General features: G+C 40.4%; 1 long non-coding RNA gene across 1 annotated transcript in view; it reads left to right on the top strand.

Moving 5' to 3' along the window:
* The window catches only part of LOC117080656, a 29,775-nt gene extending 13,076 nt beyond the window's left edge, over nucleotides 1–16,699 (top strand). The window contains exons 2-5 of the long non-coding RNA XR_004435914.1: nucleotides 864–1,060; nucleotides 3,057–3,380; nucleotides 9,186–9,320; nucleotides 16,474–16,699. This is a non-coding gene — a long non-coding RNA (uncharacterized LOC117080656). The remainder of the gene's footprint in view (nucleotides 1–863; nucleotides 1,061–3,056; nucleotides 3,381–9,185; nucleotides 9,321–16,473) is intronic.
* The last annotated feature ends 7,353 nt before the right edge of the window (nucleotides 16,700–24,052 follow it).

Genomic DNA, 24,052 nt, shown 5'->3' with positions numbered 1-24,052 from the left:
TTGTTACAGGGCTACTATGGGGACCCCACTATCTCAGGGTTTTGGCCTGTTTCTAGCTATTCGATTGTGCCCAGGGACCAAGCTCCAGGCATCATACCTTTGTTCTGAGAAACAGGAAAGAATTCAAGAAGGGCCATGACAAATTCCCAATTGTATCTCACTGGCCAATACTTAATCATGAGGTCACCACTGGAAAGCTGAGAAATATAGTCTTCTAACCAAGCAGCAATATGCCCAGATAAAAAGGAAAAGAATGAATATGAGTGTGGACAATTAGAAATTTGGTCACAGAATTATTATGTAAATAAGGAAGCAGTTCAGAGATTTAAATAATTTGTCACAAGTCACAAAACTAGAAAACTGACCTGGGCTTAATTCTAGTCCTTCCTAAATCCAAATTCAATGATACTTCTATTACGATGCTCCACCTGGACATGGCACTGTGGGGCTAGGGGGTGGGAGTGGGTAAGGAATGATAAACTTCAAGCTGAAAAAGTAGGAGTACATTGAGTAACATAATAAAGATCAGAATTAATGAAAAAGAATAATAGTAAACTACCACTTGTTGAACCTTGACCATATACAAGGCTTTATTCTATATTAGCTCGTTAATTCTCCCAAATTTGGAAGATAGTTATCATGAGTTCTTATTTACAGATGGGGAAACTAAGACTCAGAAGAGTTAAACAATTTACCCACGTATGATTTTCTCTTTGTGCTCTATTTTTATGGTATTCTCTCTTTCTCTCAATGTACCACTAGAAAATAATAAATTTTACTTACCTAGAGTTTTTCTAAAATATTACCGTCATTAATTGCGAGTTGAAAATAACTTTAGCCCTTACTATTCAATTTCTCTGTAGCTGTTGGTGGGGACACTGAAGTACAGGCATATTTCAACAACAACAATAACAACAGTATGGTAGATTGAGTACCATAGTGGACACGAGTCTTCAGCCTTGTATCCCAATGCCAAGCCTACCTCCACCCACCTTTTTCCATGATCCCTGTCAAGGGAAGAAGAATTGCTAATCTGAATAATGACAATCTAAAACACTGAGTGAGTTATGGTTACCAAAAGACAGTATCACTGTGTTAAACAGCCTTTCCATTTCTTCCTAGCTCTGTGTGGTGAGCAAACCTAGACAAAGCCTGGCACATCAAAGGGGCCAACCATCTCCTTTTCTTCCTCCTCCTTGTCCACCACTACCTCCTCCTCCTGTCCTTGTCTTTTTTTCTCTCTCTCTCTCGCTCTTCCTCCCTTAAGGAGGTCAACATGCCCACTTGTCCTTCCTCTTCTCTTGGACCAGTTTCCTTCATGAATCCATCAGAGAGGAGGCAATTCTGAGATTTCCACTTTAAAGAAGAATGTGAAGGTCCTGCTTTGTCCTCAAAGTTAAAACTCTGAGTTCCCCCACAGCTTTTCCAGAACTTAGAAAAGGGTGTGCAAGCAGCTGAATGCCAAAATGGAACCTAAATTTCCATTCTGTTCATGTTCCTATGTGTTTAGCTCCTTCAGTAGGAAAGGTGATTGCAGGGCAGGATTTGGGAATGCCTGGGTTTTCCTCACTCTGACACTATCAATTCATCTTTCACCAAAAAGAAGCATTCTCCCTGTGCCAGGCACTATGCTCAGCACTTTATGTGCAGAATCTCACATAGTTCTCATAATAGCCATTTAAGGAAGCTGCTATTATTATGGATGAGGAAATTGAGATTCACAGGGTGAAGGACTTGCCCAAGGTAACACAACTAGTAAGAGGCAGTTCATCAAAACTGAGGTCTGTCCAACTCCAACGCTTGCTTTTTCTGATAGCTGATACTGGATCCCCTTCACTGTACAAAAAGAAACTCCATGTGCCAGTCTCACCTTGACCAGGAACTATGACAATCCTAAATTATGGAGATGATCCCCAGTTTTTCTAAAGTTGTTCTTATAGTGACCATCCTAGTCCTTGATTAACGCTTTGCATCTGTGAGCTGATTACTCATCAAGCCAGCTATCGAATGATTTCCTTTTATGAACTGGACTATACATCTAGTCCTGAGAAGGCCATGGTACATTAGTGTTGCTATATCAGCTTAAGCGGCATACCACATCCAAAATGATTTCAGCAAACAACTGGAAGTGTTATGGCAAGACATGGAATGCACCAGGGGCAGCCATCATATGCTTCATTTGGCAGTTCTGCCTTCATCTAATCAGTGTCTGGAGATCTTCAGCAATTTCTGGAGATCTTTTCCCTCCTAATGTGTTAAATGCTTATATAAATAAGAGAGACATTGGGGCATCATGGAAAAGCCTAGAGCTGGAGATATTGGTCCTAGTGCAGGCTCTTCATACTAGCTGTGTGACCTCCTGATGCTTCACTTCTCTGCACATCAGTGTCTTCAGCTGCTTCACAGGCATGACAAAAACATGAAGCTCCCATGAGTTAATAACGTATATGAGTGTGTTATAAAATTACCAAACAACTGTTATCTGTAATGTTTTCCACACTCTATGAACTTTTCAAGAAAAGAGACACTATTTACGTGTAACCAGGGAGAATAACATCTACCCTACTAAATCCTTCTAAGAACTTAAGAAAATACACTTATGAAGCACCCAGCATGGTGCCTACATAAATAGGTGGTAAAAAAGTATTAAATCTTTCCCACCTAACTCTTTGGTTTTGGGTCCCCATGTCTTAGCACATGCTAAACATTAGTAAATATCGAGGAAGACAGTACAACATATGAGTGAATGATGATAATAATAACAGTCACAAACACACTGTTTTCCACTGTGTGCAGACTCTGTGCCAGGCAGCATTCTAAGTGCTTTCTGGAGAGCCATTCATTTAACCCTCATAACCACCCTCTGACTAAAGTACTATTATGATCCCTGTTTTACAAATAAAGAAACAGAGACAGGAGTTTGTTAACTTTCCCAAGGCATCGCAACTAAAAACTAGCAAAACCAAGATTTAAACATACACTATCTGGCTCCAGAGTTAAGTGAATAGAACCCAGATAATGTATTCAGTTGCAAATGTCCTTTTTTTTTTTTGCAGCTACTGCTATCAAGAGGCAGAATCTGTTTTTCCACCTCTTGAGCTTGGGCTTGTCTTGTGACTTGCTTTGGTCAACAGAATGCAAGGGAATGACTGTGAGTTCTGAGCCTAGACCTCAGCAATCTCGCAGCTTCTGCTCTCCTGAAATACTGCCACCATGTGAGCACGTCTTCATTAGCCTCCTTGAGATGACATGAAGAGAGGTCCAGCTGTCCTACCCATTCCTGCTGAGGCCCAGACCTGTGCGCGGGGCCCTCCTAGATCACCCAGCCAAGCCAGTCCAGAACAGCATAACATCCCTGCTCAACCACAGGATTATGAAAAGTAATAGAATGATTGTTGTTCTAAAACACTAAGTTTGGAGTGGTTTGTTATGTAGCAAGCGATCAGATCAGGGGCCAATCTGCTCAGGGGCTACGTGTCCATGGATAGGCTGCTTAGTCCTCTGGAGCCTCCATTTCATTATCTATGAATGACAATATTTATTCCCACTTCCCAGGATACTGAATGTTACTTGCTCTATGGTAAGTAGGTCCTCAAAAAATGTGAAATTCCTTCTTTATGAAGAGTATGTTACCTAAAGATAAGCTTGAGAGGAATGCAAAGTGGCTGGAAGATCAGTTTGCAGATCAGGATTACAAAAATTTAGGAACACGATAGGTCACAAATGCTTGGAATAGGTAAGTAGATATATTGAATTTTTTTTACTAAGAAGGGATATAGAATGCAGGTTGCACGGATGGAGTTAGGGACCTGTTCTTAAGATTCCAGTAATCTCTAGTTCTAAGAATCATTACATGAGCTGGGATAAAACTTTCTCCTATTCTCTTTTCCTCACTATCTTTACAACTAGATTGCCTTTCATGCCCACTGGTAATGCTGAGCTGTGGTTGAAATCTTGCAGGCTTTGTTAGTGGGCCTCTTTCTAACCCCAACTTAAGCACAGCAGAGTAGAGGATCAAAAATGTTAGCTGAATTGAACAATAAGCACAGGGGATTCCATTGCTTTTACTAAAAGTATTAACAGGAGCAGAAAAAAGTCATTATAATAAAAAAGGCAGAGAGAGATAGAAATGGAAAAGTTTTGTTTTAATGATTGGTAAAACACACATAAATATTCTCATGAGATTGTTATTGCATTATTGCTAGTGTTTTTATTTGTTTGTTTGTTTTTTGGCTTGCTTGGTTTTGTTTGTTTTGTTTTTAAACATTTCATCTCAATTTCACTATGGGAAACTTTTTACAATGACCAGTATTGCTGTTTTTCTTTCTATTACCTCTGGGAGTCTCATTAGAATTCTATAATCTTGCTCAATGATTTCACTACAAACCTCACAAATGACCCAACTCTGAAACTCAAGAGTTGCATGTGGTGGGTGTTTTAATTTGTTTCTTCACTAAAGACATTTAAAAACATAAACCAAATTAAAATGAAATATTTCAGCAAGTGATAAAAATACTTGCACAGTTTCACATCAGAAATTTTTGGTGGGAGAAGGGGAGCTGTGGCTTTTAATGAAGCAAATTGAAAACATAAAATAAACCTTCACGGAACGTAAGTGACCTGAAATATTCTATGCTCCCGTAATATCCTTATGGAAGGAAGATAAAATTTCCAAATCCACATTTTCCCTGTATATTCCCTGGCTTCAAGCTTAGGCCACGTTTTTCTTCACTCTTTGCTGGTTCCTGTACTCATCTCCGGGCTTTGCAAACCCTGCCCTGCTGATGAATAAACATCATTGTGTCTGTGGCGCCCCATACACTTTGGAGACAATGTTCAGCTTCAAAGTTTTCAGAATTGCCCAGTCCGGTTTTGTTAACAACATTAGTGGGACCGCATTGTCGGGGTGAGGGGCGAGACAATGGCGCATCTCTTGCATCATCAAACACAAGGAGCTCTGTCTCCAGCTGTACAAACAACACAGGAAATGGATTTTTTCTTCGTGTTATTTTTTGTCTATTAAAATTATGCAAACCCGGCAAATACAACAATTGCTTTGTTAAGTCTCCGAAATGTCTAACCATTCATTTCTCAAATAAGGAGCCTGCGGTGTGTTTGATGCTGAGGACTGTTAATCCCAAATGTGGAAAACTAATAAAATAATCAAAAAAGGCCTCAGAAGTGTTTATAAATTTCAATTATCTTTTGCTTTCTATCCCAGGATTGGACTAGACGGGATGAGGTTGCCTTCAAGTAGTGCTTGAGTCAGGGCTGCATTTTCTCTTCCCTGGGCCCCTAGTCACCGATGTCTCTTCTTTGAGGCTGAATCGCCTTAGCGGGGCTGGTGTTCGGAGGTGCTCAGGGCCAGAGGAGACAAAGCAGGCCTGCTTCACAAAGGCGAGGGAGCCAAAGAAAGCAAAATTGAATCTCTAGCACCCTGCTCCTGAGTAAACAGACAAAACTAATGGGTCTGCCATTTCTCCTCCCATCCAATTACTGGGCTCCAGTAGAGAGAATATGGCAACATCAGCTCACACAAATTCTAATACTCTTAATCCCTTCCATACATATAAACCTCACATCCACCCACATGACTTCATTACCAAAGCCACCCAGGCAGGCAGTGTGAAGGAATGGGCCTGCCAGCTGCAAAGACCTGCCTTCTTCAAGTTTTAATCAGCTAATGAGGGACATGCAAATGAAAAGCTTATGGGATTATTGCTTGTCGGACAGCAGTGCACCCCTAGTGATGGAGGACTAATACAGGTGTTAGCGAACGGGTTATTAGGCCCGGCCTAATTTAGGCCTATTCATGCTGCGCTTGCACTCTTAGCCTGGACATTTGTCCTCACCCTGGGGGCCAGCAGGAGCCATCTTTAGGCCTGTGGTAGGTCTGACATGAGCTCCTCGCTAAAAGATACAAAGTAATAAATCCGGCCATTGGGTGTTTAGGCATACACAGCAACATGAGAGTGGCCTCGCTGTAGGGGCTTTCTTTCTCTCCCCACATGGGGAAGGGCCTGAGAAACTGCTGTGGAGCAGTGAGCGGGCATTGTATCCAATATTAGTCACCACTCGCTGCTGCCTCTGCAGCCTGCACCAGGAACGCTATCTGGGAGTTGCACCTAGCCCCTCAACTTTTTTTTTTCTTGTGGCCTGAGGCAAGTACTTACCTACAAAGGATTCCTATCTGTGGAATGTGCTGCGGAAGAGAAGGTCAGAGAGAGACTGGCTGGCTGCAACTGAGCAATTGTTTTTGGAGAGGTCACTACCAGGCAGGTCGGATCCCCAGCTCCACCAGCCCAAAGCCCAAAACCAGCCTACTCCCCTTCTCTGCAATTCTGAAATCCTCAAAGATCAGAAAAGCCAAAGAGGTTGTTTTTTCATAACTCATTTAACAGCAAAACCTTACATGAAGCTACTTATAACCTATCTCATTAAGTATAAGTATTTATGTATTTTATTGCATGAATGTTATTAATATGTCTGATTTTGAGGTGCTTATAATATCAATATATACCATACACTAGATAAAACACACAGAGTTTTATTTAAATTATGGTATATACTTGATGTTATTCTAAAAATTTGCTTTAAAAATCTGAATCCTAAAACATATCTGACCCAAGTTTTTCAGGAAAGGAGTTAGAAAACTGAATAATCAGTTAACCCAAAGGTAATCAAGCACCAGAGGAACATTTCACCAAAACACTACATTATTATCTCTACCAAAATAATTTTCTGATGACTAGCATACTGGTAATCAGTACAGGTGAACTATTCCTAGTCATCAAGTTACCTTAAAAAGCAAAATAGTAGTCAGAAGTTAAAAGGTAAGCATAGAATATTTTGAACAACCAATAACAATAGCTAGTATTCGTAAAGTATTTCCTATGTGCCATGTTTTGCAAACACTGAGTTGTTTAGCACACACAAAAACCTCTGAAGCCAGCACTATCATAATTCCCATTTCATAAACGAAGGAACCCAGACTAAGAGGTAACTGCCTACTATTCTCAAAGTATATTGAGGGATATTTAATCCACACTTAAGTAAGATGTAATAAATTATAACTACCCCAGAATAGAATTCTTTATTCTAGTAACTAGAACACATTCACTTTTCCTCTCCCCTTCAGATGACGTAGCAGAAACTGGCCAAGTATTACCAGAAACTTCTGTTTCTGAAAGTTATTTTGCCTCACTATTTCCTCAAATGGGTCAGTTACCTATTTCTGTTTTCTTTTCTATTATCCTCACCTTCTTGAGAATAGAGCCTTCATCATTTCACCTTTACCATCTTGTGGAGCTTTCTACCTTCTTCCTTTCTCATTTGTATTACATGTGTGCCTTTCTATAAAATATCTTGAGGTTAGAATTCCAGACTTAATTTATTCTCATAAGCAACTAGTACAAGGCTTGACACATGGGATGTATTCAAAACATATTTAATGAACCTCTGCTATATATCAGATTCTAGGAAGATAGAATACATGAAGAAATAGTTGATGTAAAAGAAATCGAGACCATCCTGGCCAACATGGTGAAACCCTGTCTCTACTAAAAATACAAAAATTAGCTTGGTGTGGTGGCACGTGCCTGTAGTCCCAGCTACTTGGGAGGCTGAGGCAGGAGGATCGCTTGAACTTGAGAGGTGGAATTTGCAGTGAGCCAAGATAGTGCCACTGCACTCCAGCCTGGTGACAGAGCAAGACTCCGTCTCAAAAAAAAAAAAAGAAAAGAAAAAGTTTATTGAACTAATTTACTGTTCTCATTGATAGACATGTGTTAATCTGTTTAATTCTCCCCCAAATGCCTGGAAGGATAAGCTAATGTGATCTCTACTTTGATCGTAAAGCTCAAAGAAGAGGCATCAATTGCCCGGTGATACAGCTAGCATGTAGCAAAATTGAGATGAGAACTCAGGTGATTTCATGAGGTGAATTTCATCAGGTTCATCAGGTGATTTCAAAGGATCTATGCTGAAATGTGCTGTTTTGCCACTCCGCAAGAAATAGTCTCTTGAGACGTTCTCCCACTGGTGGGTAAAACTGACTTGTAAAATAATTATGGCTCAATGTAATCAATGTTAGAATGTTAGAACACTGAGAACACAAAGGCAAGATTGACTCTTCCTAGAGAGCCTGGGAAACCATCCTGGAGGGGGTAGCATCAATAGGTTGACTTATTCATTTTCTCTTGTTTATTTAACAAATATTTAGTAAATGCCTATATGTGACAAACACAATGGAAGATGCTAATTCACAAAGAAGTAAAGACATAGATAGTGGTATGTTGGTAGATGTTTAACAATAAGCTTTTCAGAAGAAAAAAAAAAAAAACCCTGATGTGTAATGGCTGCTGATTTCCATAAACACTTCTACCATGGCTGATGCCAGACGGCCAATGTGACATCAACAGCCTTGCAAAAATCACTAAAAAATTAACAAGTTCTTGCAAGCCAGTATGAGCTGACTCTGGCATGCCACTGGACATAGGCCTTGCCTCCATAACACTTACAGTCTAGGGCAGTAGTTCTCATAGGGTGTCTGTGAGGTTAACACTATTTTCAAAACATTATACTAAGGTATTCTTTGCCTTTTTTCACTGTGTTGACATTTGCACAGTTGGTGCAAAAGCAATGGCAGGTGACACTGGAGCCTTAGCGTGAATCAAGGCATGGCACTCCTAGCACAATCTTTGTGTTCTTCACCACCACACAGTTGCAGGAAAATTAAAAATCCCAGATTATCTTGAGAATGGCTTTGATGAAACAGCAAAAAATATATTAATTTTATTAAATGTTGACCCTTGAATACATGTCTTTATTAATATTCTATGTGATTACTTGGGAAATGCATATAACATACTTCTTCAAACATGATAATCACCTCAAGGTAAAGCACTGTGGGATTGCTCAGGTTCTGAGCTGAAATAGCACTAGCTGCTTTTTCATGAAACTTTTTTATTTCAAAGAGCAAACTGTGCTTATTCAAACTTGGGTACTAGACAGACATTTTCCTGCAAATGAATGAAGTGGGCCTGGTCACTTCAGGGGAAACAGCTGAGATTATTTGTTGCCAACAATAAAATTTGAAATTTCAAAGCAAAAATTAAAATCTTAGAAGTGTATGTATCCTCCATCATGAGCTTGACATCTCCCAATATAATGACTTTTCTTTTTAGATTAGTGGAGATATTAAAGAAAGTGATGTTTTGGTGTTGCATGATGAAATGTGTCAACATTTGAAAGATCCGCATAACTCAGTGAACCAGTGTTTTCCAAATGACCGGTGCATGGTCTCACAAAATCAGGCACAGGTAAAAGATCCATTCAGATGCCAGATAGAGCAACAAATTTTAACATGAGAGAGTATGAAAATTTCATTGAAATGGTTTCAAATTACATATTGTGACTAACCTTTAAGAAATCAGCACTTGTCAAGCTAGGGTATAATGGCAAAGAATACAATCCAATTATCTGAAATGGTTATTAAAACACATTTTCTCCCCAACTACATATCTGTGAGGATGATTTTCTTCATGTACTTCAGCCAAAACCACATATTCCAACAAACTGAATGCAGAGGTAGCGATGAAAATCCAGCTGTCTTCTACTTAGACACTAAAAGGATTTACGAAAATGTAAAATAATGCCACTCTTCTTACCTAATATGTTTTCTTTTGAAAAATGGTTATTTTTCATAAAAATGTTGTCTTTGTTAATATATAATGCATTTATATTCTTTTTAATGAATTAAATATTTTTTAAACTTCAGTTATAATTTGTAATACTGCCAATATCAAGAGATATAATTATCATAAGCAGAATCCTCTGGAGTTCTTTATAATTTTAAAGTGTACAGGGATTCTGAAACCAAAAAGTTTGGAAACTACTGATCTAGTAGGATATTATTCTTTGTCTTGAAGAATAAGAGTTTGCTTAATGAAGGTGATGTGAAGGGGAAGCTAGGTAGGGTATGTAAGCCAGGAGGGCACGTGCTTTCGTTACCATTAAGAAGGTCAGCTTGGCTGGACCTGCGATTCTGTGGGGCAGCAAGGGAGAAGGGCAAGGGATAGCTTGTGAAGCTGGGATGCCTTGTCTGCTTTGCCTGGCTAGGAGTTTCTGTTTATTTAGTGGGCATCTGGAAGCCACAAGAAGTTTTTAAGTAGGGTCATGATCTGATCTGATCTGCAATTTAGAATGATGACTCTGGTTGCTGGGGTCTGGAGCATATATATCCTGGGACTGAAGGCTGATGTGTTAGAGCCCAGCTCCAGGAGTTTTGTTTAGCTGGCACTGTGTTTGGAAAGTTGTAATTGTTCCAGGTCCAACTACTCCCCATTAATACACTCCCCCTGATTCCCACATTTATGTTGCCTGCCTACTCCTTATGAGGGTGCAAACTTGAAAACACTGCAAAAGAAAATGGTGAGATCCTCACCAGAGAGTACTCTCTTGATTAGGGAAAACTGGGGACTTATCAGCACCTCTGTGAGGTCCTCTTTGGCCTGAGGGCCTTTGAAATGTTGGTGATCTTTGGCACAAACAGAAAGAAAAGAAGTGTGTGTAATGCAAAATCGGGCTTAGAGAATTTTAGATCTTTCTAATTTTTAGATTTCATTTACTTTTAGTGAAAACACACTGCTACATGTTTTGACCTGACTTTCTACAAACTATCACTTTTAGAAAATAGCAAATCTACACCCCCATTATCATAAGGGATAGCTATTATCTTCTGGGGAAAATCATATGATGAGTTAGACTTTAAGAGTTAGACTTTAAAAAGTGTAACTCTTGGCCAGGCGTGGTGGCTCATGCCTGTAAGGCAAACACTTTGCGAGGCCCAGGCGGGTGGATCACTTGAGGTCAGGAATTCGAGACCAGCCTGGCCAACATGGCAAAACCCCGTCTCTACTAAAAACACAAAAATTCACCAGGCATGGTAGCACACACTGTAATTCCAGCTACTAGAGAGGCTAAGGCAAGAGAATTGCTTGAACCCAGAGAGTGAAGGTTGCAGTGAGCCAAGATCGCACCACTGCACTCCAGCCTGGGTGACAGAGTGAGACTCTGTCTCAAAAAAAAAAAAAAAATTCTTTTTAAAAAGTGTTATTCTTATTTACTTCCCAAGGAATATTGCAACATAATAAGCCTTTTTAAATAAAAGGGGGAAAAAAAAATTACCTTTAATCCCCCAGCCCACCCCCACACAGTTTTTTTTTGTGTTTGTGTGTTTAATGATCTCTTTCAGTCTTGACCCACAAGTAGACATAATGATTACATGTTGTCATCATAGCATAGAAATCATTTTCTATCCTACCCTTGCTTTTTATTAAGGTAAGGAGAAAAATAAATACAACTGGGTTCCTGCTGACTACTAGAGACTGCTAGATGTTGTTACATAGCTTGTCTTATTAATTCTTATGATTACCAAATAAAGTGGGCATTATACAGAATTTTACAGAGAAGTTGAGTGACATAATAAGAGATTAGGCTATTACTAATTGGTTATTGGGGTAATTCAGCTCATGAAGGACCAAGGAAGGAGTCAAACCAGCTTTCTCTGGCAACAAAATCCCTTCCTATTACCCTTGTATTTTCCCCATGTTGTTTCATCGCCTCTGTTGCAATAAGCTGTCTGGCTTCATAATACTTTGGTACATTACAATCTTCCTGAAAACAAGAACTGGGTCTTACTTGTCCCCAAAACCAGTACAGTGTCTGGCAGTCATAGATATTTAATGAGTGTTTGTTGAATAGATACAGGCCCTGCATCTGCCCTTTTTTCAACGTCCTGAAAAGCTCACGACTAAGGAGGGGCTCCTCCTGGCTTTTCTTCCTTCTCATCCTTGCTTACTTTACTTGACAAAATTTGATCCAACTTCTAATACATGTTGTGTCCTTGGCTAGGTATAAGGAAACAAAGACAAAAAGCCCCTGCTGCAACTCAGCAGGAGGTCATGGTCTAGCAAGCAGGCAGGCAGGACATCGGGAGGGAAGGGCTTGGAAGCATCTATCTGCAGGGAGGAGCAACTAGCCTAGCCTGGGCTGTGGGGTCACCTGGGATGGTTCTCCAGGAGAAAATGACTTTGTTCCAACTTCTACAGATAGCATCTAAACCCTAGCTAGCCATCTTTTGAGTATATGTGCTTGGTTACAAGAGGCCTAAAATGAGAAGGATTTTACAGAGCTGAAGATTGATGTTTCAGGCTGGGCATGGTGGCTCACGCCTGTCATCCCAGCACTTTGGGAAGCCGAGGTGAGCAGATCACTTGAGGCCAGGAGTTTGAGACCAGTCCAGACAACATGGCAAAACCCCATCTGTACTAAAAACACAGAAAAATGTAGCTGGGTGTGGTGGCACATGCCTATAATCCCAGCACAGGCAGTTTGGGAAGCTGAGACGGGAGGATCACTTGAGCCCAAGAGTTTGAGACCAGCCTGGGCGATATAGTGAGACTTCATCTGTACAAAAACATTTAAAAATTGCAGAGCATGGTGGTGTGCACCTGTTGTCTCAGCTACTTGGGAGGTTGAGATGGAAAGATAGCTTGAGCCTAGGAGGTTGAGGTTGCAGTGAGCCGAGATCACACCACTGCACCCCTGCCTTGGCAACAAAGCGAGACCATGTCTCAAAAAAAAAAAGACTGGTGTTTCAGGCTTGTCCTTGCTTTCGTGGCATTTTATTTTATCTTATGCAGAAGGTATGTATGAAACTCAGATTTTTGTTTTGTATACCATGTCATTTAAATCCATTAAAGCATCTTGCTATATGTGTAATTTCTCAGTAAAGTGAATAATTGCTACCCTCTCCCTCCCAAACTTACCTTTTATCCTGTTTCAAACACCTATTTTTCTAAATTCTGTAATTTATAGGCTTTAGTCTCACGTACAATGACTTTGCTTTCTAAAATTATCTTGCCTGTCATTGCAGAATGAAAGTAAATCCTTATTTGATGGATTGGCATCTGTTTCTTAGGGATTTGCTCATATGATTCTTTGTATTCTATCTATGCCAACATCTTCAGAATTTAGAAAGATGGTATGAGAGTTCTGGCACTAGATAAAATTCAGCAGACGTCTTTTCACAGTGTATCATATAAACATCTAAAGAAATGCTTTTCTCTCTCTTCGAAAATGCCATTTTCCAGGTCTGTGATCTAGTTGCTATGGAATTCCATCTTTGGATAACAACATAGCCAAAAGCCAGTGCTTGTGTACCTTGCAACTTGATAGGAGAAAATTTTTCTGGCCTTGGAGTGCATGGGGGCAGGTGTCCAGTTACACTTCTTCCCCCGGACTCTAAAATCGTCTCCCTCTTCTTGCCTTGCCCTAGCCTAGGCTTTACTGGAGAATTCATTTTCTCTGAAAAATAAAAAACAAAAAATAAAAATTATTAGGTTGAAAGTAAATGGCAAAGACCGCAGTTACTTTTGCACCAATCCATCGAAGTATTGAGATGCCAGATTGCCAGACAACCATATGTACTTCTTGGTGGTTCTGGTTGGTCTTTGGAAGAGTAATTCCAAATGAAAGTTATTGAGCACAGAGTCTTACATATGATATTGGTTCTCAGAACACAAAATAGGTTTCAATCTATAACTGTCTCCTTGAAATAGAAAGAAAACTTTTTTACTTTTTTGATTCCCTTGAAGAAGAGAGGACCCAACTGGATTTCTCAAATTCTTCCATACAAAAGTCTGTTTTTGTTCCCTAAATACTTTTGCTGTTGGAAATAAAGAACTCAGCTGACTAAGTCCTTCAGCAAATGTTCTAAATACTTAATTTGGGCCAACACCTTGTCCTGGGATTGGCCTGTTAACCTTTCACCCTTTACCCAGCCTGCCATGGGGAAGTGATCCTCTTAGTATCCTCTCCAGGCAAGGCCCACAACATGGGATGCTTAAGTCTATTTAACCTGGGGATTTGGGGAGGCAGCTTTTCCACGCTACATTGTTCATCACTGCCATTTGTTTTCTGTAGTTCCTCCCAATTAACTAGCTAAGGCTTTGAAAACCATGTGATTTGAATGCCTTGTAGTCCATTCCTCTGTTCCCAGTGGAGAGAAACAGAAGCAGGTTCATGACATTTTACAAGGCATCATCATGTTTACATATTCACACATATTGCATAAAGAAATAGTATCCCACATATTATGACATATGTGAATAATAACAGCAGACATCTGTAACACCCTTTAGATAGATGAACTGTGTTACAATTTCTGTAGCTTGTCACAACAAACCCAGGGAGTAGGTGTCAGTTATCAACACCCAGTTTAGAGATGAGAAGGCTGAAGTTGAAGAAAGTAAAGGACATTTCCAAAATAGCTCAGTTAGGTAAAACTAACTTATTGCTTGTTTTAATTTTTTTTCCATTTGAGTAATAAGCTTTTTAATTTAAATAATTTGACTTTTTACTCAATTCTTTTTTATCAAAACATGACAACTAACTAAGGCAAGTAAAGACTTATCACAAGTCTACTGTTCTCACAGTATAGGATTGGTACAACATAGAAAAAAACTTTTTAAGTAAATGAAACAATGGAGCCAAATAGAAAATCTAAAGATCGCATGCAAGTGAGAACTTAAAATATGAGATATGGCATTATAATTCAATACAAATAGATGGTGCATTGTAGAAATGGTACTGGCTCTCCACCTGGAAGAAAAAAATTCCCTAACTCATATCCTATGTAAAACTTACAGATTGATAAAGTATTTCAGTGTTTTAAAGATAAAATTAAAAATTTAGAAAAATATTTGTAGAAACATTTTATGTGAGAGACCTTCTTAATCTAGACAGGAAACCTAGAAGCCATGAAGGAATAGAAGTGTGTGTGTGTGTGTGTTTTTAATATGGCAGAATATGCAATGACAAAATCAAAGTGGTAGCCTAGAAAAAAATATGAAATATATGACAAATGAAAACAATATCTGTACTATGCTAGGTTCTCCTACAAATTTTAAAAGGCAAACTATAGAACTGGATAAATAACATAAACAAGAAACATAAGAGGAAATCTAAAAGCCCTAAAACACATGAAAAGAGACTTAACCTCAGTAGTGAGGGAGATGCCAAATGTAGTAATGATGTGGTACCATTTTATGCCATCAAATTGGCCAAAACCAAAAATAGCAATACCATTGTTAACTGGGGAAGAGACTAGGTTTTATCCATTTTAAAGGCCTAAGTGCACCACATTTAATCATTTGAGCATCTCAGAAGGCAAGAATCATAAAATCATAAAATGTAAGTGTCTGAATGGATTACAAAGTCCTAGTCCATTCATCCAGTTTTTCTAGCTAGAAAAACTGTGACCTGGAGAAGTTTTATGATGTTTTACTCCGGCCACATGGCAAGAAGGCTCAGCTGACATCATCACATCCAAAGGATTGTCTTAGCATCTTTTTACCAACTTACTTTTTTGTGCCTTAAAAAGGAATTAAGTTCAAGCAGAATTTGCTTTGCTTTGACAGAAAAAAATACTCTTAATCCCAAACACAACACAAAGACGTCTTTCAGAAATTTACTCATGTGTTGAGCATGAATCAATTATTGCAATGACAAATGCAAATTTCCCTGAAAAAATGTGTCATCTGTTGGACCAATTCATAGATGAATCTTTACTGCACAGTGTTCATGAGCTTGTGCAAGTCTTATGCAACCCAGTGGAATCAATAGTAACAGCAACAACAACAAAAAAAACCTACAAAGTATCTGAGGTCTGACAATAAAAAGAAAGGCTATGAACCACAGGCTCTGCCTTTCCACTGATCTCTGTTTGGGGGAATTGTTTTGGGAGGAAGAAGTGGTATTTTGTTTTTAGTATGATGACAATAACGATCCCTTCCATCCCTTGAAAACGCCTTCAGAGTTTTCAAAACGGTGTCACGTACATTCTCACTTTGATCCTCACAACAGCCCTGTGATAGAGGCTTGCAGTTTTCTAAGAAACTCCACTCATGTTTTTCAACTGATCTTCTCTTTTCTTTCAGGCATATTGCCACTCAAGGCGCTGTAAGTCTCAAGTGCAAAGAGTCAGAATAATTCACAAAGATAAACATAATGGTCAAGTTCTTCTAAAGGAGCTGTGTGTGTGTGTGTGTGTGTGTGTGTGTGTGTGTGTATGAGAGAGACAGAATGTATTCCTGTGAAGGATAAAGAAATAACAACTAAATAATGTGAGAGTTGGTTGGTAGAGAATAAGAATTCCAGTAGTGTATGGGAATAGAATATCTATAGCAACTGGATGTACTACTGTTTTAAATTTTCCGATTATATGCTCCTCTTAATATAAGGCTAAAGACATTGTAGCTTCAATTTTTGAAAATTGTGATGTTTGTTGTAATGGTGGTAATTGTTGTTGAATAGTTTTCTCAAAAACCAGTGTCACCAGCTATGGGATAACATTTGAGACAATATAGGACACGATTCTGAGATTATTTTTTTCCTCTGTCTTTTTTCTAGCCAGTCATTGTCAGCAGGCCTGGATTTGTGACACTTTAGTAAGAATGCTAACAAAATGAGAACTGTGTCAGCTTCTTCAACGATTTTTGTGAAAACATCAAAGGCTCCATCCTGTGGCCCTCTAGAGAGGATGGACTTTATGCATTGTACTGCTAGGACAGGCCTCGTATAATCAACAATGTGTTTACTTAGCAGCCCTCCCTCATTGATTCAGTGGAAAAAATACAAACAGAGAATAAAAATGAAGAATTTCTCATTTCAGATGGTACTGCATCTTGGACTCCGAATTCTTGAGAAATTTATTTGTTATAACCTCAAGCCTCTTTTGAGAGTGAAAACTGACTTACGTAGATAAACTGCTGGCCTGGAAAGCAATCTGATTGTTTGAAAACATTGATCTTCCTTTTGCTCAAAAGCACTTCCTGGGTTGTATGTATGCCTCTTATGGGTAATGGTATGTATTTAATTTAATAGGTAGACATTATAGGAATTTTGACTTGGCTTTATGCTTTGTTTTCACATGTAAAATAATACGGATAATGAAGACATCGTGTAGCTGAAATTACCTAGACCAGCACTGCAATGATAAAAATGTTGCTTCCACTGACTACAACTAAAACCTTAGACAAAATGCATAAAGCAACTCTCAGAGGATTCTGGAAGGTACACTGCCTAAAGAACTCTGTACTTGAATGACAAACCAGCTGTGAATTTCCTGGGTTGCTTTTCCTTCCTGTACCTCCTGTCTCAGGCTCCAGGGAAGCCTGAAACCTAGAATTACAAGTGGTTATGGACAGAAAAAGCTTGAGAAAAGCCCACACTCTCTAGCCAGAGGACCGGCAAGATGCAGGGGAGTGCTGCAATATGAAGGTCTTTTGACTTTTTCTGGCCCACTCCAGGTAAGAGTCAGCAAGGAAACAGCAAACCTGTTCTCCCTACCAGTGGCAGCAGCAGCACTGAAAGTAACCCTTTGGCTGGGCGCAGTGGCTCACACCTGTAATCCCAGCACCTTGGGAGGCCGAGGAGGTAGGATCACTTGAGGTGAGGAATTCGAAACCAGCCTGCCCATCATAGCAAGATGTCATCTCTACAAAAATTAGCTAGGTGCAGGGGTGGGTGCCTGTAATCTAAGCTACTTGGGAAGCTGAGGCAGGAGGATCTCTTCAGCCCAGGAGTTCAAAGCTGCAGTGAGTTTCCTTCCTTCCTTCCTGCCTGCCTGCCTGCCTGCCTCTCTGCCTCTCTTTCTCTCTTTTTGAGGTAGAGTTTCACTCTTGTTGCCCAGGCTGGAGTGCAATGGTGCAATCTCAGTTCACTGCAACCTCTGCCTCCCAGAGATGATTCTCCTGCCTCAGCCTCCCAAGTAGCTGGGATTACAGGCATGCACCACCACGCCCAGCTAATTTGATATTTTTAGTAGAGACGGAGTTTCACTATGTTGGTCAGGCTGGTTTCAAACTCCTAACCTCAGGTGATCCACTGGCCTCGGCCTCCCAAAGTGCTGGGATTAACAGGCGTGAGCCACCGCGCCTGCAAATGCAGTGAATTATGACTGGGCCACGGCATAGCAGCCTGGGTGACAAAGCACGAGGGAAGGAAGGAAGGAAGGAAGGAAGGAAGGAAGGAAGGAAGGAAGGAAGGAAGGAAGGAAGGAGAAGGAAGGAAGGAAGGAAGGAAGGAAGGAAGGAGGGAGGGAGGGAGGGAGGGAGAAAAAGAGAAAGAAAGGGAGAAAAAGAGAGAGAGAGAAGAGGAGAGGAGAAAGAAAAGAAAGAAAGAAGAAAGGATGGAAGGAGAGAGGGAAAAAAGTGACCTCTGTTGGGTAAAGGCCTTGGGCAGAACCCACCCTAGCAATGAAAGGTGTCAACCTAAATAACAGAGAGAGGCTGTCTAAGAGAAAAAGTATTTATTTAAGAATAAAACATTGCAATGGGAATACACATGCCATAGTAAACTGTGCATATTCAGGGAGGTAAAGGAAGACAAAAGTTTTTATTTGTTTGTTTTTGAGACACTCTGTCACCCAGGCTGGAGTGCAGTGGCTCAGTCTCGGCTCACTGCAACCTCTGCCTCCTGAGTTCAAGCAATTCTCCTGCCTCAGCCTCCTGAGTAGCTGGGATTACAGGCACCCACCAGGAGGCGCAGCTAAGTTTTGTATTTTTAGTAGAAATGGGGTTTCACCATGTTGGCCAGGCCAGTCTCAAACTCTTCACCTCAGGTGATCCACCCATCTCGGCCTCCCAAAGTGCTGGGATTACAGACATGAGCCCTTGCCTGGCAGACAAAAGTTTTTATTTTTTTATTTTTTATTTTTTATTATACTTTAAGCTCTGGGATACATGTGCAGAACATGCAGGTTTGTTACATAGGTATACATGTGCCATGGTGGTTTGCTGCACCCATCAACCATCATCTACATTAGGTATTTCTCCTAATGCTACCCCTCCCCTAGCTCCCCACCCCCCGACAGACCCCACTGTGTGATGTCCCCCTCCCTGTGTCCATGTGTTCTCATTGTTCAACTCCCACTTATGAGTGAGAACATGTGGTGTTTGGTTTTCTGTTCCTGTGTTAGTTTGCTGAGAATGATGGTTTCCAGCTTCATCCATGTCCCTGCAAAGGACACGAACTCATTCTTTTTTATTGCTGCATAGTATTCCATGGTGTATATGTACCACATTTTCTTTATCCAGTCTATCATTGATGGGGATTTGGGTTGGTTCCAAGTCTTTGCTATTGTGAATAGTGCTTCCATAAACATACGTGTGCATGTGTCTTTATAGTAGAATGATTTATTTTATTATTTTGTCTTTATTTTTATTATTATTTTTTGAGACAGAGTCTTGCTCTGTCACCCAGGCTGGAGTGCAGTGGTGCAATCTCAGCTCACTGCAACCTCTGCCTCCCAGGTTCACGCAATTCTCCTGCCCCAGTCTCCTGAGTGGCTGGGATTACAGTCATGTGCCACCATGCCTGGCTAATTTTTTGTTATTTTTAGTAGAGACAGGGTTTCACTGTGTTGGCCAGGATTGTCTCGATCTCCTGACCTCATGATCTGCCTGCCTCAGCCTCCCAGAGTGCTGGGATTACAGGTTTGAACCACCTTGCCCTGCCATAGTAGAATGATTTATAATCCTTTGGGTATATGTCCAGTAATGGGACTGCTGGGTCAAATGGTATTTCTGGTTCTAGATCCTTGAGGAATCGCCACACTGTCTTCCACAATGGTTGAAGTAATTTCCACTCCCACCAACAGTGTAAAAGTGTTCCTATTTCTCCACATCCTCTCCAGCATCTGTTGTTTCCTGACTTTTTAATGATCACCATTCTAACTGGTGTAAGATGGTATCTCATTGTGGTTTTGATTTGCATTTCTCTAGTGACCAGTGATGATGAGCTTTTTTTCATATGTTTCTTGGCCTCATAAATGTCTTCTTTTGAGAAGCAGACAAAAGTTTTTAAAGGAAAGAAAGGAGGAGGATTACATAACTGTTTGGAAATAATTATCCTTGGCTATGAAGATCAGTAACAAGGGTGAGTCCAATCCAAGGTTGGACAGGCAGTTGCTGGGCAGATGTCCTTGCAGAAGTATTTTTTTGGTGTAAGGTTATGATGACCTTTGTGCAAGGTTGTGGTTTTTGTAGTTTTTTTCATTATCAGGCATACAAGTAAGAATCCACTCTTCATGGCTTTCTCTGGCTCTATTTGTCAGGGTTTTCTTAACATTATTGACTCCATTTTTATTCTGACAACTTTCACAGGGGGCATGCCTTCCCCAACATAGGCATGGTGGAGGTGGCCATTACAGGGCTGAGTCCTTTTGAGTCTCCTACATGCTCCAGATGAGAGCATTAGCAACAGAGGGGAATTGTTGAGATACCCTTTCTGCTGTGGTCAGTGATTCAAGATGGTTGTATCTTCCCTGATTTGAGAAGGCTGAATCCTTTACCCCACCCTATAGTGCCAACAAAGGAAAAAGATGGAATACAGAGCAGAAAATACTTTTAGAATTTGGGCATAATCTTGGAACTAGGGAAGCCTGACCTTCCTTATTTTCCCAAACATCTATGCCGTGTACTCCCTATCTGACCCTATTGCAGGCAGCCCTCCACTGGGTTGCAGCCTGGAGGCAAGAGAATATCAGCTGTGTTTTACCTCTCAGGCTATTGTTTTGCTCAGCAGAGGCTAAGAAGCACTTAATGATCAGAGTGGGGAAAGGTTAGCATGGCAAGACTGTTGCTAAGAGACAGAAACCCCAAGGCTGGACTCTACATCCAAGAATCATAAACCAAATATCTGGCTTTGGACATTAGCCCACCATCCCTGACACCTGACATAATGCTAACAGTCTAGCATCTGACTTGAAGTTTTAAGGGTTGGTATTTCCAGAGAAGCCCCAAGCTTGCAAAATAACATCTTGTAATTGATCACCTTCTTTTGCCATCCCTAGACACTAGAACTCAAACCAACAGAAGGAGAACTGCGAAAGCAGCATAGCCTTCAGAATAAGAATTTCCCCAGAATATCCCTCCCAGGAATGACCATGAAGGCAAAGGACAAAGAGGTTTCTGTCATTTGCAACTTAAAAACCTTGACTAATACAAACGGAACTTGGGTTCTCTCTTTTCCTGGCTAGGCTGTTTCAAGAAGCCTTGGGTACATACCCCACCCATACCTGCACAACCTGGAGATCCCCTCCATGGATCATCCTTCTAAATCTACCCCAGTCCCAAGGGAAGAATTGAAAGCAGAGTAGAAGGGAGACCTTATTTCCTTTGGACTCAGCTGACATCTTGGTGCTCTGAGCTTGACCTGGCACCTTTCTCCCACCCTAAGAAATACTCTAGCTTTGATAAACTTCATCACCACTGATGGCATTTTCATTATTATCTGTTAAAATGAAGATTTGAACTAGATGAGTGTTCGACTTTTTTCCAGATTCCTCTCGGGTATGGAATGTGTGCATCTCTTTAACAGAAGTGCCCCTATTTGAGGAACTAGGACATCTGAATCGGGTTCTCTAATTCCCCGGCACAGGACTCTGCATATAGTAGGTTTCTTAGTGACTATTCCACTGATTGGTAATCTGGGCCAGCCAACACAGTTAAACCTTTCTCCATATAGGTCCATTTTGCCTTACTATTCTTGCCTTGGGCTGTTGTAGTCTTTTGATGAAGGTCTTAAATTAACAAGCTCATTTTACATCTAGAACTAAGACAACCCTTCCTCTTCTCCCCATTCTAAATGAGAGCAATTTCATCCCTATCACTCTAAGATCCCTTGCCTCCAAAAGCTCAGATACCAATTAGCCTCCAGTGGAGATTAATAAACAATACAATAATGACAGATAAAAAGACTAATTCTTTGGCCAAGAGAATCGTTTTAATTAATTTAATCCTAGCTGAAAGATCAGCTGTGCTCAGACCTGCTCACCAGCAGGGCCCATTTATCCCAGTCTGCCCCTGCCTTGAAAGCCAGGGTGTGCTTGGGAGCCAGCACTTAAGCAACAATGAGAAACAGATTGTACTGTCAGGCTTCATTAAAGGTCATCATTAGTATTCCAATTTGAAGACTGTCGCTCTAGCTCAACCTTTTACCAATTCTTCACTGGCACATTGTGAAGTTTGGTTCAGCTGTGAAACGTAAAAATTCTCCCTGGGCTCCCTGGTGGCAGAGGATGGGTATCATTTGATGCCTGTCGCTCTGCAGCTTAAAGGGTAAGTCCCCAGGGAAGTGACGGTCCCGGGATTCTATTTGAAAATCAAGACATGTGCAGCTGCCTGGGATTCAGATATTTGCAAGGAATGGAACTTTCTAGGACTCAGCCATAGCAGTCAGAAATAGGATGGCTTTGTCATCTTCCCCAGAAGCTTATTTCAACTTGCAAAAGAGCTGAAAAGGATTTTTTAGTGGAAGCCTAGCTAGGGACAAACAGGAATCATCATCAAAGTGGGAAATTGTTCTGGGCCAAAGGCTCAACAGAAGGACCAGCAACTACCCTGATATCATTTAAAGCCAACAACCCTCAGAGCACAATTCCTGCTGGCATTAGGGAGACAGTTTTCAGCCTACTCTGCACAGGATAAGAAATTTTAATTTGCTTTTTCTACAAACTGTCAATTTTAGCTACTTTTCCTTTGCTGATGCAATTTTTGTTTTTGTTTGTGCAAGGAGGTAAATTTTTACACACTTTTAATCTTTTTTCCTCGTAAGTAGACCAACAGCCTAGTCTTTTGTGTCTGTTTTGGAATTAGGTCATCTCTGCTGGGTATACTCCACCACCACTCTTTTCTGACTTATTCCTGTTGGGTCTTTTTGGGTTGTTATTCTTTCAACTCCCATCATGCTTGCCTCATACTTCATTTGGTGCCAGGTCATGCTGTTTCTTTTAAGAACTGATGTCTGTTTTGCACTGGATTCTAATCTCCAAATGAATATGCACCCAGGATCAATCTCTTTCTTTCCTTCCTTCCTTCCTTCTTTCCTTCCTTCCTTCCTTCCTTTCCTTACTTCCTTCTTTCCTCCTTTTTTTCTTCCCCTCCTTCCCTCCCTCTCCTCCCTCCCTCCCTCCCTCCCTCCCTCCCTCCCTTCCTTCCTTCCTTCCTTCCTTCTTTCCTTCCTTCCTTCCTTCCTCCTTGTTTTCCTTCCCCTCTCTCTCTCTTGCTTCCTTCCTTCTTTCTCTTCCTCTTCTTCTCTTCCTTCTTCTTTCTCTCCTTCTTCTCTCTCCTTCTTTCTTTTTTCACTTTGTCATTGTCCAAGTTGGTAAGCAATGTCTAGAAAATATTCTATAAAATATTCATAGAAAATAAATGAAAAAATTGCGTGTTAACCACACACTACCTTATAAACCCCAAACACCTGATACCCAGAGTGATATGTTACTAATGACAAGGTCTCAATGGGAGGGCATTTTAACAAAATCAAGAAGAAAACTAATTTTTAATCCAATTGTGTTTCTAAATGAGCCAAGTTAAGACTAAATGTACTTTGCTGCAGTAGTTTGTTTGCTTCCTGAAACTGTGTATTTTGAATGGTCTAGTGTCAAGCTAGATAAAAGGATAAAATCTTACCCACCATTCACAAATCCACTGGTGAACTGCACCCTGTTCTTCCAAGCTCTGCCCAGGTCAGTGTTTCCTTATGGCTTTCTTTGACTCCCCGCTACTCCCCAGTTAAAAGCAATGGCAGCCTCATCTGTGTCCTGCAGCTCTAAAGGTATAAAAAAATTGCTATCTTGGATAATAACAATTTTAACATGTTATTCTAGTTGCTTGTGTAGGGGCCAAAGGAAAACTTCCTCATCACCTTCTGAAAGTTCACTGAAAATCACAGACAAAGGCAGATTAAAAGGAGAAAAGGCATAGAAATTTATTTGATCATAGTTTTACATGACATGGGAGCCTTCAGAATAAAGACCCAAAGGTACAAAGGAATGGCCCATTTTTATTCTTAAGTTCAATGAAGTGTAGATAGCCCTGTAGAAATATGATAGGCAAAAAGGGTATGATTGAATACTAATGGACCGAGTAGGCAAACCCAGCAAGGTGAGTCTTTCTAGGTTATTCTTGGCCTCTCTGTGCAGCTT

This window comes from Trachypithecus francoisi, unplaced genomic scaffold, assembly GCF_009764315.1.
Source record: "Trachypithecus francoisi isolate TF-2019V2 unplaced genomic scaffold, Tfra_2.0 Lachesis_group8, whole genome shotgun sequence".
Classification (NCBI taxonomy): domain Eukaryota; kingdom Metazoa; phylum Chordata; class Mammalia; order Primates; family Cercopithecidae; genus Trachypithecus; species Trachypithecus francoisi.
Note: the sequence above shows the minus strand (reverse complement) of the source record. Positions and strands in the feature narration are given on the sequence as shown.